The sequence below is a fragment of the Carassius auratus genome, chromosome 1, assembly GCF_003368295.1.
Source record: "Carassius auratus strain Wakin chromosome 1, ASM336829v1, whole genome shotgun sequence".
In the NCBI taxonomy this organism is placed as follows: Eukaryota; Metazoa; Chordata; class Actinopteri; order Cypriniformes; family Cyprinidae; genus Carassius; species Carassius auratus.
In genome coordinates this window covers 3326132-3343971 of record NC_039243.1, presented here as the reverse complement: position 1 = coordinate 3343971, position 17840 = coordinate 3326132, and the positions used below count along the sequence as shown (strand labels likewise).

At 34.9% G+C, this 17840-nt stretch overlaps 3 long non-coding RNA genes across 5 annotated transcripts; all 3 read left to right on the top strand.

Annotated features, from left to right (window-relative positions):
- Positions 1-5093: 5093 nt before the first annotated feature.
- On the top strand, positions 5094-7032 carry LOC113118308 (uncharacterized). 3 transcript variants are annotated; one of them, XR_003294312.1, is made up of 5 exons: positions 5094-5742; positions 5865-5969; positions 6413-6505; positions 6665-6795; positions 6894-7032. It is a non-coding gene; the product is annotated as an uncharacterized LOC113118308 (long non-coding RNA). The 3 variants fall into 3 exon arrangements; XR_003294308.1 differs by having other exon boundaries at positions 5865-5990; positions 6684-6795; XR_003294304.1 differs by having other exon boundaries at positions 5865-5990.
- A 397-nt stretch (positions 7033-7429) lies between these two features.
- LOC113118406 (uncharacterized) lies at positions 7430-8977 on the top strand. The gene is made up of 2 exons (XR_003294318.1): positions 7430-7469; positions 8316-8977. It is a non-coding gene; the product is annotated as an uncharacterized LOC113118406 (long non-coding RNA).
- A 1551-nt stretch (positions 8978-10528) lies between these two features.
- LOC113118213 (uncharacterized) lies at positions 10529-12233 on the top strand. Its single transcript, XR_003294297.1, has 3 exons — positions 10529-10619; positions 10705-10758; positions 11666-12233. It is a non-coding gene; the product is annotated as an uncharacterized LOC113118213 (long non-coding RNA).
- The last annotated feature ends 5607 nt before the right edge of the window (positions 12234-17840 follow it).

Below are 17840 nucleotides of genomic sequence, written 5' to 3'. Positions count from 1 at the left end.
ACTCTTTAATAATGTCTGAGAATCTCCTCATAAAGACATGATTTCTTCACAAGGACATGAATAATGACATATATTTTCATAATATGCATTTTTTTCTCATTTCCTGTATAAACAACAGCTATTGGAGACTTTCTCACTTTGTGTTTTTGCAGTGGCTGCTAATGTTATATGCATTGATATAAACATGAAAAAGCCAGAGTTAATTCTTTGGGTGAATGAAATCAAATGAGTAAGTAATTAATGTGCTTTCATCTCTTAATTCAATTTTTCAACACTGTTTTTAATCAGGGACGGACTGGGAGTGAAAAACGGCACTGCATTTTCCCCAAAGAGGCCCAACACAACTACAAACAGTCACTACTATCTCACAATATTACAGCAATCATGTGGTATTTATGGCAAATAACTTCACAAAACCCATGGTGAAACCATCACAGATATTCTAATGATTCCCACTACAAATACGATTACAAACCATCAACTTTTAACCATTAAAACCATTAAAAAATGGTATCCTGTAGTGTGTTTTTGGACATATTATATAGGATTTAGTGGTTTTAACAAAAGCCACCGACAAAAGGAGACCAATCACCATTAGAGACCAACAGGCAGCATTAGAGATCCATTAAACCAATACAGTTTCATTATAACCAGTGAAACCATTACAAATTATGTGATGTTTTCTATGTTTTTATTTTTTTTCAGTAGGGGATTTAAATAAATGTATTATTGTATGAACTAAAATATGTGAAATCTATAGAAAAAGAGCAAAACGTATAATATGACAATGTAAGCATAAACCTGGAATCTAGAAACCTGAAACAACAGATTTTTTTCAATTTGAGTATTCACATGTCCGTGTGTGTGTGCGTGTCGTGACTCGTGTGTGTGTCGTGTTAATCAGACCTATCACTTTATAGGGAATTTAATTGACTCAACAGTCCTATCTCTCAAATGTAACCCATTGTAGAATCGCAGTGTCTCTTTATGAATGAGTGGTATATTAATGTCAGACAATAGGAAGTATTAAACAGCAGTGAACGTGTAGACTAGGGCTGTCCTGGGATATTAATACAGTTCTCATAGGCTATGTGCTCTATGACAGGAATGGCCAGCTTAGATGGTGATGAGGGCCAGCATTTTCTCTCCTTTATACCAGGGGCCAGATTTATTCAAGTTTATTTGTATAGTGCTTTTTATGATACAAATCGCTGCACATCAACTTTCTACAATATTTAGTAGTAGCTTATCAGTGGTGGCAGTCAGTTTTACTGGTCCACATTAACTGGCTGTGTTTTGGTTTCTTATAAGCAAAAGTAGAATGCATTAGCGCCCCCTATTGTCGACTATTAATATCACTTAATCAGACACTTTCTTTGATGATGAACCAGGCCGACAGCCGTTAGATGGATGGTGGTTTTAGACTTCTCCAGAACATCCAGATGGCCAGTCCGTCCCTGTTAATGCTGCACATATTTGTAATAGAAACAAACAAAGCTTTGATCATTTGCAAAACTTACACAATGCACACAGTAGACCAGAAATAGACCAAAGGCTGCACATGTATTTAGCCATCAATGACATCTGGTCAGATATCTGGTATAACACCATGCCATGACCAGTCCAAGTTTTATATAACACTGCCAAAAGGAGAAAAAAAAGCTCACATATGTAATAATAAAACAGTGACTATCTTCAATCTTCTGTGTGTGTGCGCTGAGTGTTTCTGTTCAGCCGGGTGTTTGTTGTTGTAAGTGAGACCCTTTCTTTGAAACTCTCCTGGCAGCACACGTACTTCACGGAGACCTCTGTTAGATCTCTGCAGTTACATCTGACAGTTGTCATATGGCAAGCCAAATTAACTTTTATTCATTCGCAGGATATGTATTCTTGATATCAACAATTAAATTTTCACCAGTAACAATGTTAATTCTTGATATCAACAATTACATTTCCACTAGTAACAATTATAATTTTTGATATCAACAATTACATTTCCACTAGTAACAATGCTAATTCTTGATATCAGGAATTATATTTCAACTAGTAACAATGTTAATTCTTTATATCAATTATTTTTAACCTGTGAATGCCAATAGGCAAGCCAAATTAACTTTTATTCATTCGCAGGATATGTATTTTTGATATCAACAATTTGATTTTCACTAGTCAAAATGTTAATTCTTGATATCAGGAATTAGATTTCTACTAGTAACAATTGCTATTTTTGATATCAACGATTCAATTTTCACTAGTCAAAATGTTAATTCTTGATATCAGGAATTGTATTTTCACTAGTTAAATGTCACCATAGGCTTCCATTCAAATTTAATTGTTGATATCAAGAATTGCTTTCTTACTAGTTGAAATTCCGATCTCACATATCAGAAATACAATTCTTACTAGTAAAGACCTTTATTTTTGATTTCAGTAATCACATGGTTACTAGTAAAGACGTCTATTCTTGATATCAACAATTTAATTGTCACTAGTGACAATGTTCATTTCTGATATCATGAATGTAATTGTTGCTAGTAAGAAAGCCATTTTAGATATCAGAAATTATATTGATATCAGAAATTATTTTTCAGATATCAAAAATAACAATTGTAACATGTTGAAATTCATTTACTGATATCAAGAATTAACATTGTTACTAGTAAAATTGAATTGTTGATATCAAGAATACATATCCTGCGAATGAATAAAAGTTAATTTGGCTTGCCATACCCAATGTGCATGTATACGTAAACAAGGACTATTCTGTTGCACAGAGCGTTTTTTTTTTTTTTTTTTTTTTTTTTTGCTGGTCTCTTCTTGTAAATCAGGGCTATTACTTTCAGGCAGAGCACTGCACTTTCAGTTTCACTTTTCACTGCAATAATCTCTCATTTCACTTTACCAGACAGATGACAGAATCAAAGGTTATTAGTTGATCGTGAAGAAAATACATGACCAATTTTTACTGGTGGTGTGTAGCTCATATCCATGTGTGACGATGACATTTTCTTGCTGATCATTTCCTGAGAGAACTTTCTTTGACACACTATTAAGAGAAGAAGAAGAAGAAGAAGAAGAAGTAACCAGAAATTAAAATTAACGACAAAATCGATGGAGAAATGGCTTTTTTAAACATATATTCTAATATAATCAAAATAATTCTGTTGATGTGTAAAGTATTTGAGTAAATCGAATAAATTACTGTGCTTGAGTATCTTTATTAGGGACCCCTAGTGGCAGCTGCAGAAGGCTTGAAAACCTAAAAACAACTTAGGCATCACATTTTGTGTTATAGCAGTATTTTTCTACGTCGCAGCTCTGGATTTCTTTTTTACCTCTGCAAATATCGTGACAGAAGCGTGAATAAACAGGATTTGGGCGAGACTCTGACTTACATGGACAATAGCAAAAGGAAATAACAAAACAAGAGCGAAACTCAAAGACTTGGAAATCCGTTCACAGAGGGAAAATATCAGAGTTATGGATGTGTTTGAACACTTAGAGCTTCTCCAAATAACAAGATGAAAATGAGACTATGGATACTTCTCAGTTAGAAAGCTGTATCTTAAACAGGGTTGCCAAGTTTCACAACAAAATCTACCCTAGATCGACTCTGAATCTAGCCCAAAACTAGCTCAATCACGTTTTGAGGGGGGTCCCAGTTAAAAAAAATAATGTTCTGGGATAAAATAGACATGGTTTGGCGGGGTTCTCCTGCATATATTATGCTACAGTATCATCATTTATTAATAATCATTTATTATTGACAAAATGTCTTTATCCCAGTTTGCTATGAGGAAAACACAAATACAGAAGCTCGCAAAGCACTGAGATTTTTACTGAAATGCAAGTGCAGTCCACCAAACCTTTCAGTGAATTGGGATGCGTGAAAAGGATTGTGGGTGATTTTTGGAATATTAATGCACCCTTCAAAACATGCTGCATGAAAGATGCTGAGAGACAACTGGACAGTAATTAAATATCTTAATAAGTAAAGGTATATTCAAGTGTTTCAATAAACAACACATAGAAGTAGGCCTTGAATTAGTAATATTTATTAGGAATGTTTTAATTTTCCAAATACACTCAGAACATTAAGAAATATACTGTAGGATGCAACTATTACTCAGTGTTTGCTTTCTTTATCTCAGTGGGAGGAGTTTATGCAGATGAGGATGGACAATTAATGAAGTATGACAATGGCATTGATTATACTTGACTGTGAGTTTTATCTCATCTCCTGATCCCTGATTACTGCTTTATCAGGTATTGATTCATACTCACTGTTGTAACTCAGTGTCTTTCAGTTTGGCCTGTATCCACTGTTTCAGGAGTCTTTAATTATACATTAATAACTGCAGAGGAGGAAAACCAGACACTTCTGCTAGAGCTCTTATAAATGTTTAGTAAGCTTAGATTAAATGATAAATAATGATAGATTCAATCACTAAAGGCGGGCGTACACGGTGCGAATTCGGATGGTCGGAAGATCGCATGTCCACGCACACGGCATGAGTGAGTTTATCTGAAAATCGTACGGACGAGATGATATACAACACGATTTTACAACCTGCGAATTCCAGAAGCAATCGCACAAAGTTGATAGACACATTCGACTTGAAGCAGCGCTGCACGCACAGAAGGATCACTGTATGACATTACCGCGAGAGCGATAAGAGAGCACACATATGCAATGCATTCCAATCGCTCTCGCGGTACTTTGATGTCATACAGGTGAACATTCTGTGAAGCGCTGCTTCAAGTGGAACGCGCCTAATATAACTGCTCTCCCTCTCTCATAAATGCAAATAAAATATTGATACGAGCCGTGACTGTTTCCTACACGTACAGGTTATTTTTCAGCAATAGGAAACCAGGACGTTTGGTTACCCTGTGTGTGTGTTCTTGTATATGGTTTATAAATATCTGAAATGGGTATTAAAATGTAAACATGGTTTGTGATGACAATTACTGTGCCCTCGTAAACCAAATGACTTAAAAAAATACTATACGGTGTTTAATAGAAATTTTAAACATGCATTTTTCGTGATGGATAGAGGTAGTGTATGGGGATATACAGTATAGAATACCGTCCCTGCTAACACACGACGTAACAGTTACGTAACGTACTGGTAATTTTTGGTAATTCCATGACTTACCAATTGACAACGTAACTACGACGTCGCATGCCCGTAATTTTATTACCATCACATTACCAACTCACAACGTCGTCAGTACGTCCTTCCAACGTGACCAGATAACCAAGAACGTCCCAGATAGGTCCTCTATTGGTAATATATTGGTAACTTCATGACTTACTGGCAACGTAACTACAACGTCGTATGCACGTAATATCATTACCATATTTTTTGTACGTTCTTTATATGCTCTCTGAGTATAGAGCTATTTAAAAAGTGTGATTTAAACGTCAGACACAAGATTAAACGTTCCTTAAAGATAAAATATGTTTATTTTCAACAAGTCAGAATATGGACATGCTTTTAAGCTTTTAATGACGTGACATACAGGCGCGCGCTTCCACAACTGACGCACCGCGCGCACAGTATTGACAAGAAAAGAGTTGTGAAACTTTTTATCTCGTATGGAGTTATTACGTGAAATAATGACAGACTGGCTCATCATCTCATCTGCAGCAGAGACTGTTGTATCAGAAGGACAGCGCGTTTGTTTGAGGCACTTTTCACTTCAACTGTGTCTGACAGGAGAATTTAGCTTTCTGAGGTGAGTCTTACAATTTATAATAAATAAGTGGGTTGATAAAATGTATAAAACAAAGTAAAAACAGAAGTCTAACGTCGCTAAAACCTTTTTTTATTATTTTATTGTTTTTATTGGCCTTCTAGCCGTTGAGTTACCATGGCAACCGCGTACACATCAGCTGCTGGAGAGGAGAGGAGAGGTCTCGTCTGACATTTTCTCGGTTTCTCGTCAGTTATACCAAAGAAAAGGTCAACAACTGCGACAGATTTGTTAAGTAACACGTTAATATTATCCACAGTCTACTTTAAGTACTTTTTATTCATATTTATACCTCTGTGATTATGGTATTTTTCTTGAAATGTCTGCTATCAAGTATTACGCTAGCATAGAAACATAATTAACGTTATAGCATATTAGATTTGAGCTCTTATTAATGAAAGTCTGGGCTTTTAATTACATCTTATGCGTAAAGGATCGGTTTTGATTGCTTTGTAAATGTTTTTGATGGTAATTTGTCAATAGACAAATGAAGTAAAGTTAAGCTAATTAATTTAACCTAAAAGTCTGCACTGTAGAGTCTATCAGTGACGTCACTTACGGTCTAAAATGGGCTGAAACTATTTCAAACCACTGTTTCAAGCTTGTTCTGATTTATCATTGTAAACAAATATTGATAAAACATTTTTTACAGTGATTTCAGGAGTGTCTTAAAAACCCTCTAAAACAGAGGGGAAGTTCCAAGAAAGTGTCTAATGGGAGCTGCTGACAGAGATAGAAAACACAGGTGATCCGAGAAAGCTTATTAAATAACTTAATATTTATTTTTTACAATATATCATCATGCATCTCTAAAATCTAAACATGTGAATTCCGGTATCTTAAGATATTTTTGTATGTTTTCCATATTACTGTTTTTCTTTTCTGCATTTCCCCTATTCTCTAGTTTGTTTATTTCTAATAAGGAGCTGGAGGCCGTGAAGAAACAGATCCATGATATCGTGGAGAAGCAGGCCCAGATGAGCAAGTGGAGAGCTATGCTGGAAATATTCATGGGTTGATGCTCATAAGTCCAGGGTAAGTATACAGCTAACCCTCCTACCACCTCTACTCTGTGTGGTTCCCGGTGTATCCAGGATGCGATCTTCCCAGATGTCCTTCACCCTATTTCACAGTGTAAGACATGAACCAGGCCCTGGGCGACGACCTCTCTCCATCCGCCGCCTCCGGTCTTCAGGATCTCCACCAGAACCCGATTCGCTCCACTTCGTGAGACAGAACACAACGTTGTGATCATCAGAGACTCCATCGTCTGGCACGTTCGTGCTATGTTAGCTGAAGGTAAAGTCCACACTCACTGTTTCCCTGGTGCTTATGTTCTTCATATTTCTACACAGATTCCCGTGATCCTGAAGGGTGAGGGGAGCATCGGAGTGGACATGCTTCACGCCGGCGTTAACGACACAATGCTGCGGCAGACAGAGACGCTGAAGAGGGACTTCAGGAGCCTGATCGAGATGGTGCGCAGCACATCACCTGCATGATGATCATCGTGTCAGGACCACTTCCCATATATAGATGAGGACATGAAAGGTTCAGCAGACTTTTTGCTTTAAATGAATGGTTATTGTCATGGTGTAAAGAACAGAAACTGCTTTTTGTTAATAATTGGAATCTTTTCTGGGAGCGTCCTAGGCTTTTTAGATCTCCTGTTGGACAACATCTCCAGGACACTTCGCTCCATGTGACTAGTAAGCCAATTCTCAAATAACTGCTATGATGACTTTTGTTCTACATGCTCAAATAGAAGTACTTGTGCTGTCCAATCAATAAAGATTGTGTTTGTTCCAGTGTTAATTTTGATAGGCATTTTTGATTTAGCATTAGTCTAAACTCCACCAAACTACTGTTATAAGCATGAGCCCTGTCAGACTGGTCGTGGTGGAGGTGTTGCAACAATATATAGTGATATTCTCAATGTTACCCAGAAAACAGGATACAGGTTTAACTCATTAGAAATACTTCAGCTTAATGTTACACTGTCAGACATGCAAAAGAAATCTAATGTATCTCTTGCTCTGGCTACTAGGGTTGTGACGAGACACTTATCCCACAAGACGAGACGAGACACGAGACTGAGTTCATGAGAGCGAGACGAGATTTTTTTTTTTTTTTTAAAGAAATCCTCAATGATAAAATAAATATTTCATTTTTCTCTACTCCTTTTTCGTAGAACATGCATTTTCACATCAATTTATTAAAAGTAAAAAAAAAAAAAACATGTTTAGGGCCCTATGAAATGTTTATTTTTTCCCCAGCATATTATTTTTTATTATTATTGTTAACAAATTCTGTATTTTAGCATGTCTAACTATTTGAATGCATAACACAACTTAATTTATTCATTTTATTTTTTCTTAAAGGTAGCCTTACTGATATAGATATCATACCTCAAAGTGTTGTTACTGACCACTTCCTTGTATCGTGCATGCTGCATATTACTGATATTAACTATATTTCCAAAATGAGCATTATGAATGTAAGAGCCTTACATTACATTTATAACAATCATTTTTAATGTTTGAACTGTATTTCAGGGCAGTTTGTGAAGACAGATAATCAAGAGAAGTCAGTTCCAGATCCACCCTCCACACCAGACCTCTCTCTCACAAGGATTAATGTCTACTAGCATATTGTGTTCTCTTCAGACTTCGGGGAATGCAGATATTACTCGGGGACACGAACACATGAATATTGCAAGAATAGAGAAAGTAAGATATATTATATATATATTTAGATATATTTTTGTGGCAGTGTGAACTGGCCATAATGCTGTATGATAGGTGTGAGATTCATTAAACTTGATTTGGTATAATACATCTGTTCATAAGCTATTGCATATTATTTTCAATGAATTATTTGTAGTGGTTTGGTTAAGGGTGTGATTAGCTGATGTATTATTGTGGGAGCTTGTGATTAGTTGATAAATGTGTTTATTGTTAATGATAATATTTAAATGCAATGTGCTGAGTGCTTACTAAGACTTGCATGTTTGTGCATAATGTTTTGACCCCGGATGCTTACAGAAGGGTATAGATATTTAAATATATGGAAATGTATTTATTATTAATATATCTCAATCTATGTGCTTCTGTTTGGGCTGAATGCTTTCATTCATATGTCGCTGTATATCCTGTTTTTATTAATAATCTGGGTGTATTACTGTTCATATTTGCTTGTTAATAAATTAACTGAATTCATTTTGAGTATTCATCATTCACAGCTACTGAAACAGACTTTAAATTAGTTTGGGCATATGAGGACATAAATTAGGTTCAAGTGCTGCATGTCCGCCCATAGAATAATTATAAAAAAATGACCAACTGATTACCAGCACACGACCACCGATCCGCGACGTTGCCACGACGTCGCAGTTACTTACTGGCAACGTCACAAAGTTACGTTGTGGCGACGTATACGCACCTTTCACTTTTCCGGTTGCCACGACGTAACTAGTTACGTCGCCACGACGAAACTTTGGTCACCAGATTACGTCGCAGTTACGTAACAGTTACGTAATGTTGTTAGCAGGGGTTACGTTTATGGAGAGTCCCTGTAAACTACATATGCGTGTGTGAGCGAGAGAGGGAGAGAGAGAGAGAACTAAAAAGGCATTGGAATACGTTGCTAGAAACATCATACAGCGCTCGCTGTTCCTGACAGACTTCAGCTGCCGTCTTCGTCTTTCTTCTTCTGTGGTTTTCCTAGTTCGTGATTGGTCAACTTCAGATAAATCAACAAATCGGCTCGTTCAACCGCACAAATGGCACGAATTCAAACCGATAGCTCACGAACTTTTTAGACATGTTTAAAAATGATCGGGAGGTCGGGAAGTGCTTGTAAGCCACTCTGCTCGGCTCGTAATTCATCGCAAATGATACGAGCCACGACCATACGAGTATACGCGATTTCCACACGATTGAAAAAAATCGCATGCGAACTCGTACAACAGCAAAAATCGCACCGTGTACGCCCGCCTTAAATTATATCAAAATCACTGGTAATTATTTTGTGTGTGTTGAGCCTTTGCAAAAGTAAATAATTGTGTTTCACATTCCTGAATATGACCATATGATATTGACTTGTTCTTTGGTGACATCATGCTTTCTTTCTTTCTTTCTTTTTTCAGAGATAAGAGAAAGGAAATTAGTTTTAAAACACATCCATGTGGCCCTCTTGCAGGCACTAATAAAGTGAATTAACTACTATCTTTATTTTAACAAAAAAAAAAATCACAAAACTTTTCTTTCTTTTTTATGCAACTTTCAGTTGATGCTTTTTTGATGCATTAACTAATTGAGTTGGAATTGTTTAAAAGGCTGATTACACAGATAAAACATAATTTAGGTGCACTACATCCTCAGATGGCATCAACCTTTTCTGGGTGAAAGAGCAGCACTTTGAAGCAGAAAGTGAATTTAACTTTAGCTATTTTCCTCACAGTTAACATGCTCATTTTTACCATTCAACCTGAGCATGTTCTTCATCAGCAAGATCTACCAAAACCTGACGCCAGAAAAACTGCCATCTGCATTTTAATAAAATTGAGCAGATGAACTAAGAAATAAAAATAAAAAGATTCTGGGGTTTTGATTGGCATGTCATAGTCACCTGAAATCAAATTAATCCATTCAGAGCTGCTGCTGTTTCTTGTCTCTAAAACATTAACAGAAAGCCTTTCACGTGCCTTACGGGTTAATAATTAACAGCCTCTCTGTATTGTGACATAATCACTCCCACTGTTTGGTTTTGGTTTTCCTTTCCACCAATGAGTATATAAACACCCCTGAGATGATCCAAGAGTCTGTTCTGAAGAAACATCTCATCATCTGTGACCTCAGGTCAGTGTTGACGCTCTGTTAAAGCTGTCTTTATCATGTTTAGTAGCGTGTTTAGAATGTATAGTAACTTAATTTGTATTTACAGGTACTCAAGTCTAAGAAGACTATTACTTTGCTCCTGAGAGATTGTTTGATAGAGGTAGGAAATCTTGATATTAATAATTAAAGGGATAGTTCACCCAAATTAGGGGTTGAATGACTACTGATTTTTTAAAGTCGACTTTTATGTGATAAAAGTCGAGTCGAAGTCGACTAGTCGCTGATGACGTAATAATGAACAAATAAGTCTGAAACTATAAAAAACTCCTCGAGCACAGTCATGGCATATGACACAGCTCTGTATACATGGCTATTGCTCCTATAACAGCTCATTTTTATCAGTTCTTTTGCCTTTGGGTCTTAATATTCCTCACAGATGTTTGCTCTTTCTTCATCATATACACACAAAGTAGCACAGATTACATTTATATGAATGCATTAGTGAGAGCGATTGTGTGTGTGAATTGTTTCTACATGGCAGCGTCTCTCTAGTAGTAGAGACACTGTGGGATGTAATTATCAACAAATATGTGCTTAAACTTTTCAGTTTCTAAGCTTTTTTTTTTGTTCTAAGATTTTAGTTTTTTTTTGTTGAGCACCCTCTATAGGATCGGTGACTAGTCGACGTCCAGCTTAAAGCATCATGGCAGAGCACTGAAGTCGACTAGTCGATTAGTCGGTGCAACCCCTAACCCAAATATAAACATTCTGTCATTTTATTTATTTATTTATTTATTTATTTATTTATTTTATAAATTGTTATGGATGATAACATTCTTATTCATTTACACAACAGTATGCATTTATACATACACATTGAACCAATAATAATAATAATAATAATAATAATAATAATAATAAATGGAGTTTATTCATATAAACAATACACATGCAATTTATACCCTTTTATTTAATCTCCACGGCTTTTTAAGATGTAATAATAAATAAACTTTAATAAAAGAAACTACAGAAAAACAAGTACAATAAACAGACGTGCATTCTCGCAGGAATCCCGTGACCTCATGGATTTCTTCAAAGCGGTGGGCGCGGTGGCAGCGGGTGTAGCCGAAGGAACGGTGGGCGTGGTCAGAGCCGTGGTGGACGTCCCGGTCGGGATGGTGAAAGGAGCTGCAGACAGCATCAAAGAAGCCAGCAGCAAAATTGACAGCGCCAGCTCGCCCGGTGAAGGGGTGGACGCTGTTTTCAGTCTGCTGACGTCTCCACTGACCGGCGCGGTGGCCGGAGGCACGAAAGAGATCGTCAAGGCACCAGGAAAAGTTGTGCAGAGTGTTGCAGATGGCATCGAGAAAGTTTTAGACGACTAAGTAGTGTGAGAGTTTATGCTTTTTTATAATAATCCTTGAACACTCATCATGCAAAAACTTTTATTTTAGACCAAAAATTATTAGAAAATTTTATGTATATGAAGTAGACAATATTTTATAAATTCACTGGTAATAATGTTCTCACAGTGTCTACAAATTACATTAAATAATTGTAGGCTATCATAAATCAGCACTGATTGTTTTTAGATTTGTGACAATTATGCTAATTAAACTTCAACAATGTAAAAAATTTTGTCTTGTGTGAAATTTTCACAAAAGTAGCCTATCACTTGCTATCTATGGTAAGCTGCTCTGTCTTGTCTGTCAATGTGTTGTCAGTGTATTTTTCACCGCGTGAGAACAAGATGTGTGTCGTGAGAGAGCCATGGGGAGTCAGTCATAGCAACAGTAATTAAGGGGGGTGGGTGGGTATTTATCAAAATAATAGCCAAAATGAACAAAACCTGACAACAAATGACACGATAATGACCAAACATTTTTTTTTTACATAATTGCTCAGTTTACATAACAGTAAAAAAAAAAAAAAAACTCTCTGCTTAGAGACTAGACTTACAAGTATCTCATTTAATAATAAGATACTTGTAAGCTAAACAGGAAAATCAAATATGATACACAACAGCTCCAGAAGTAGACAAAAAAAAAAAAAAGTGTCAAAAAATCACACTTGTGCCTCACAACTTATTTTCCTGTTCTAATCTTTATTTTTGTGTTTGGTCACCTGCATTGATCTTTTGGCCGGCTGGATGTGTGCATTTTATTGGAATCTTCTAAGCAACAACAACAACAATATATATATATATATATATATTGATCTTTGCCGTCACTGTGGTCCGGAAAATAAAATGTATTCTCTGATTGACCGATTTGTTGCTAAACTCCTCATGTGAATGTCTGCATGTATAATTCAGAATGTTTAGTGTCCGTGGTATGAAAATGAATGAGACGCTTCCGAAGCTTGTCTTCAGAGAGTTGTGATGTTCTGCTATTTATACTTTTGTGCTACTTACTGCAAATAGTGGCAATTATCTGCACCTCAGAATTGTAGTACATTATAAAACAGGATCCGATAATAACTTATTGGGTCTAATTTAATGGATGCCACCGTATTGGGACAATAAAGCCCTCCCTACACCTACCCTTTTTGATTATTACTTAATTTTCATTGAAAATAAATGCTTTTCTGATGTGATTTGAAATTTAGTCGAGGGGGCAAAGAGTAAAAGTCCTGCCATATTTTTGCTCCACGCATGAACTCAGCAGCTGATTTCATCAGAGGAGGAAACAAGTCATGCCTAATGAACACGGCCCTCCTCGGAGTAGCTGTGAGCACTGCATCTTCTTCTTGTGTGACAGTGTCAGTGTTAAAGCACAATACTGCCACCTGAGAGCTCACACAGGTACTGGCACTGGTGTTATCATTAGAAAACTGTTCATTTGAAATATTGAGTTTATAATACATGTTAAATACTAATACCATTACATCGTCACACACTATATTAACACGATATTGAAGCAAGTGTAAATTTACCTAACTACAGCTAACACTGATCCCCATTATGGTGACATCAATCCAAACTCTTAATCTTAAACAGACATCAACATCTAAACTTCTGTTAAACACAATAAATACTTGAAAGAAATAAAGTCAACCTGGTTTATAACAAGTGAAGATGGAAATACTATTTTTGGGTTATTAAATGAAATTGGAAAGTGCTGGGTTTTTACTTTCAACCAAAATTTGACATCTGAGCAACATTTTAGTCCACATCTAAGTTATTAATGTTATTGATAAATTTTGATATTGATTTTAGATAATTGTATCCTACCTTTTAGGAGAACTTTCTGCCAACTAAAATAAAACTTGCAGCTGAAAACATATATACATATATCATTTTCCCAGAACAGTCTTAGAACAATAACATTCCTAGCTGAGTGGTCTTTCTGTTTTCAGTGTTTGAATACTTGAAAACCATATCAAAATAATGTTTGTTAGAAAACAGTTACTGCGTGGTTATCTGTCAAGACAAGTTTCAGCAGCGATGCTGTCAGATATTTATCACTTCTATGGAAAGTTATGTAAACTGTTCATGCAATAACACAACATTTCTGTATTTATATCTCATATCATTATTATATCTTACATCAGATGATATTGCATGTCAGTGTAATTGATTATGTGAAACTTGTAATATAATCTAATCAAGTGAAGAATTAAAGTATCGCTTTAGGCTAAATAAAGATTTTATTTTAAAAACACCTGGCTTGTGTTGAATGTGGACTCATTATAAAAAAAAAAAAAAAAAAAAAAATAATTGTTCAGTTTTTCACTAAACTGCACAAAACCGCTGCACATATCAGTTCAGACACATTGAGCCTACAAACAATACATAAATACAAACAGAATTAAAACTATTATATGACTGGAAATAATCACAGTACTATTGCAGTTTATTTTCTATGTGAATTTCTTTCTTCACAAAGAGTAAATAATTCAGAACAAAGACCCCTGTGCGACGAACCAATTTCAGCATTGATTTGAGTTTGGTTAAGCATTCAATTAACATTACTTATAGCAGAATTAATATATAAATGTACATTACATCAGCTTAGCTTTCCGATATGAACTCTTGAACTATTATTGATTTTTTTTTCTCAAGGTACATCCCTAATTTGAAGCCACACAGGATGTTCTGTGGAAAGTAGACCATCTTCAGATTACAGATGCATGTTTCCCTGGAACAGACTTATTTTGGCTTGATTTAACTTTTCAACAAAGATCACAAAGATATCAGCAAACATGCATACAACTGCAATAAATATTATTTGTTGTGTTTATGCAGCAAAAGTTTTTGAAGAACTTCAATCACACAAATTGCATATATATGCGGACAAAGAATCATCTTGTGACTCATTCTTTAGATACTTTATTGAGAGTGTATGCACTTGTATGATTAGACACATTCTTTCTAAGTAAACATTAGATGCTTTCTCAGCAACATATTCTTTTGAAGAAGCATTGCGATATTATCACTTCTAAAGTGTCGTGTAAGTTTCTCCATGCAGTGAGTATATAAAGACACTTGAGATGATCTGAGACTCACTCCTTCATCTGCACTGCTAAATTCATCAATCTCACCTGACAGACAGCAGCATCTTCAGACAACTGACTTCATATCTACTACACCTTCTGGGTTTGAGGTAAAACCTTTCAATATAAAAGCCCATCAATATAGCTTTAAAACCTTAAAGAGTGACCATCCGAGCAAATTATCCAAGCTACTATTAATTGAACAGCTCTATACTGTATGTCTATTAAACAATCAGTAACTTTAATTATTTCTCCGAAAAAAAGTGACAAGTTCACACTAATACTATTTCTGAGGTTCAATCTTTTCCTGAGCAATTCCCTCAGTGTGACATTTATTTTTAACAATAACTGTATATGTTCATTTAAATAATGCTTATGTTGCATTGCAGGTGCAGTCAAGTGTGAAAGCAGCTCAACTTACTTCTGACTTCTGAGTGTCTGCTGAAGGTAAGATATCCTCTTTATATCCTACAATAAAGACGGGAATATATTAGGGTGATAAAATTGCTCACAAGTGGCACAATGTTACGCTTCAATATTCTTAAAGATGTGCACAGTCTCATTCATCAATCCATATTTTTTACAGACAACTTTCACGTGCTGGAGGACAATTAAAATAAGATAAAGACAAGAAGACATGGATTTCATCAAAAAACTGAACGATGTTCCCGAGATGATGAATGAAGCTGCTGATGGCATGAAAGCTGTCAGCAGTAAAGTCAGCAATGTCACTGACTGCATGAAAGATGCAAATGACAAACTAAACAAAGTCATGACTGGAGAGTCCAAGATATTTAAGAAACCAAGAAAATTTATGCAGAGCATTGCAGATGGTTTTAAGAAAAAACTTTAGATGACTAAAAATATATTTCTAATATAATGTTAACTTTATCATTTAGCATTTATTCAAATTTATAAGCTTATGTTTCCATGAATATTTGAAGTTTACTGTTCACTTTTAATAATCTTTTGTTCCTTTAACTAATTTACATATTACTACTAATTATTTTTTATAATTTCCTTAATCAAAAATTTTCCTTTCAGAAATGAGCTTGTAGTGTAACACATTTCAAGTCCTGCTTCAGCAGCTGTAATATCATGTTGGTGAATGTGTGATGTACTGTACTGTACTTGACTGACTTTATTCTGTTAAGTGTTTATGTTGAAAAATCAGAAAAGTTAAATATATATTTCTGAAAATCTATGTTTTGCATTCATACATTAGAGTCATTTGATGGACAAATATATGCACATAAAGTCTATTGCAAATAAAGTCTGGGTCAGTTCAACACTTCAGGTAACAGAGTAAAATAAAATAGTAACAATTAAATAAATTACAAGGACAAATCTACTCATAATTTATTAATACTGAAATGCAACAAAATGCAATATTAAAAGGTTAAGAGCTCAACTAAAGTAAACACTGATCACTATAATGGTGACTTAAAAAATGTGATTTTCTTCTTTGGAAATTCTGCTTGTTTACACCAGCTGCCTTCAATAACGGTCTATCATCACTCAATGAATCTTAACAGGTGTAAGCATGAATTCTTATATTTTTGTGTCATGGCAATGCACTGTGTACTATACATTTCTAGATTCTACACCAATAATATAATGTTGTGCTGATTAATGCTGAAAAAAATCTATGCATTTTGTTGCTGTGCTCTACATTAATTTAGTCTCAATCTGGGGAAGTTATTCTCTAGACCTTAATTACAGGACTTTTAAACAGTAAAACAGACTCAATATGAAAATGAGATCCACATTTGTAAAACTTGACCATATAAAAATAATCAGTTTGCAGGAGGTGGATGTCTCACCAATGAAGAATGATTCACAAATCATCCACTAGATGTCCTGTCAATCCAGTAAAAACACTACAGCCTTAAATGACTTGCAGATCAACCAAGTTTATTGAAGCATCCACCCTAGTAACAAAAACATACAAAGTGAACCATGAAAAAGACACTTTTGATAAAATACAATAATACATAAAATAAAATACTTAAACCATGTGATTATAAATAAGTTGTACATATTTTGTTAGCTTGTAAAACAACATACAATGTACGTTTTTAATACTGATGAATGCAATATTGTTCTTTTTTTTTTTTTTTTTTTTTTTTTTTTTAGAAAAGGTTTAGTTTTAGTTGCAGTACAAGTGACATTATTTGGCTTAACTTCAGATGAGAAAATGAATTATAAGTTGCAAATAACATGATCCTGGTTATATTTCTTCATGTGAAGTATATGTATGGTTTATAAGTTCATGCCTGACACAGAATAACAAAAATACTGGAAACGCCAAATTCTACGCTAATAACAGATTAAAATCAGATAAATTTATCTATATATAATCTATATATATAACTTATCTATATATATGGCAAATAACACACACATATATATATATATATATATATATATATATATATATATATATATATATATATAACACACAAAACATGAACAAATGACCAAATTATTCCACAACTGTACAATTATACAACAATCGCTCATAAAACAGTCGAGCACAGGCTTTGTGTCCACTGCTGTCTATCATTCACTTGACACTGCTGTAGATTACTGATGCATCTTCCATAGTTTGAACATTTGATTGCCTAAAAGAAAAAAAAAAAGAAAATCAAACAGGATCACAACAGTGTTACAGCTCTGATTACATGATCTGTGCTGGTAAATGTTGCTGTTTTTTCACCTCATGGCAGCATCATGCTGATGGACCCT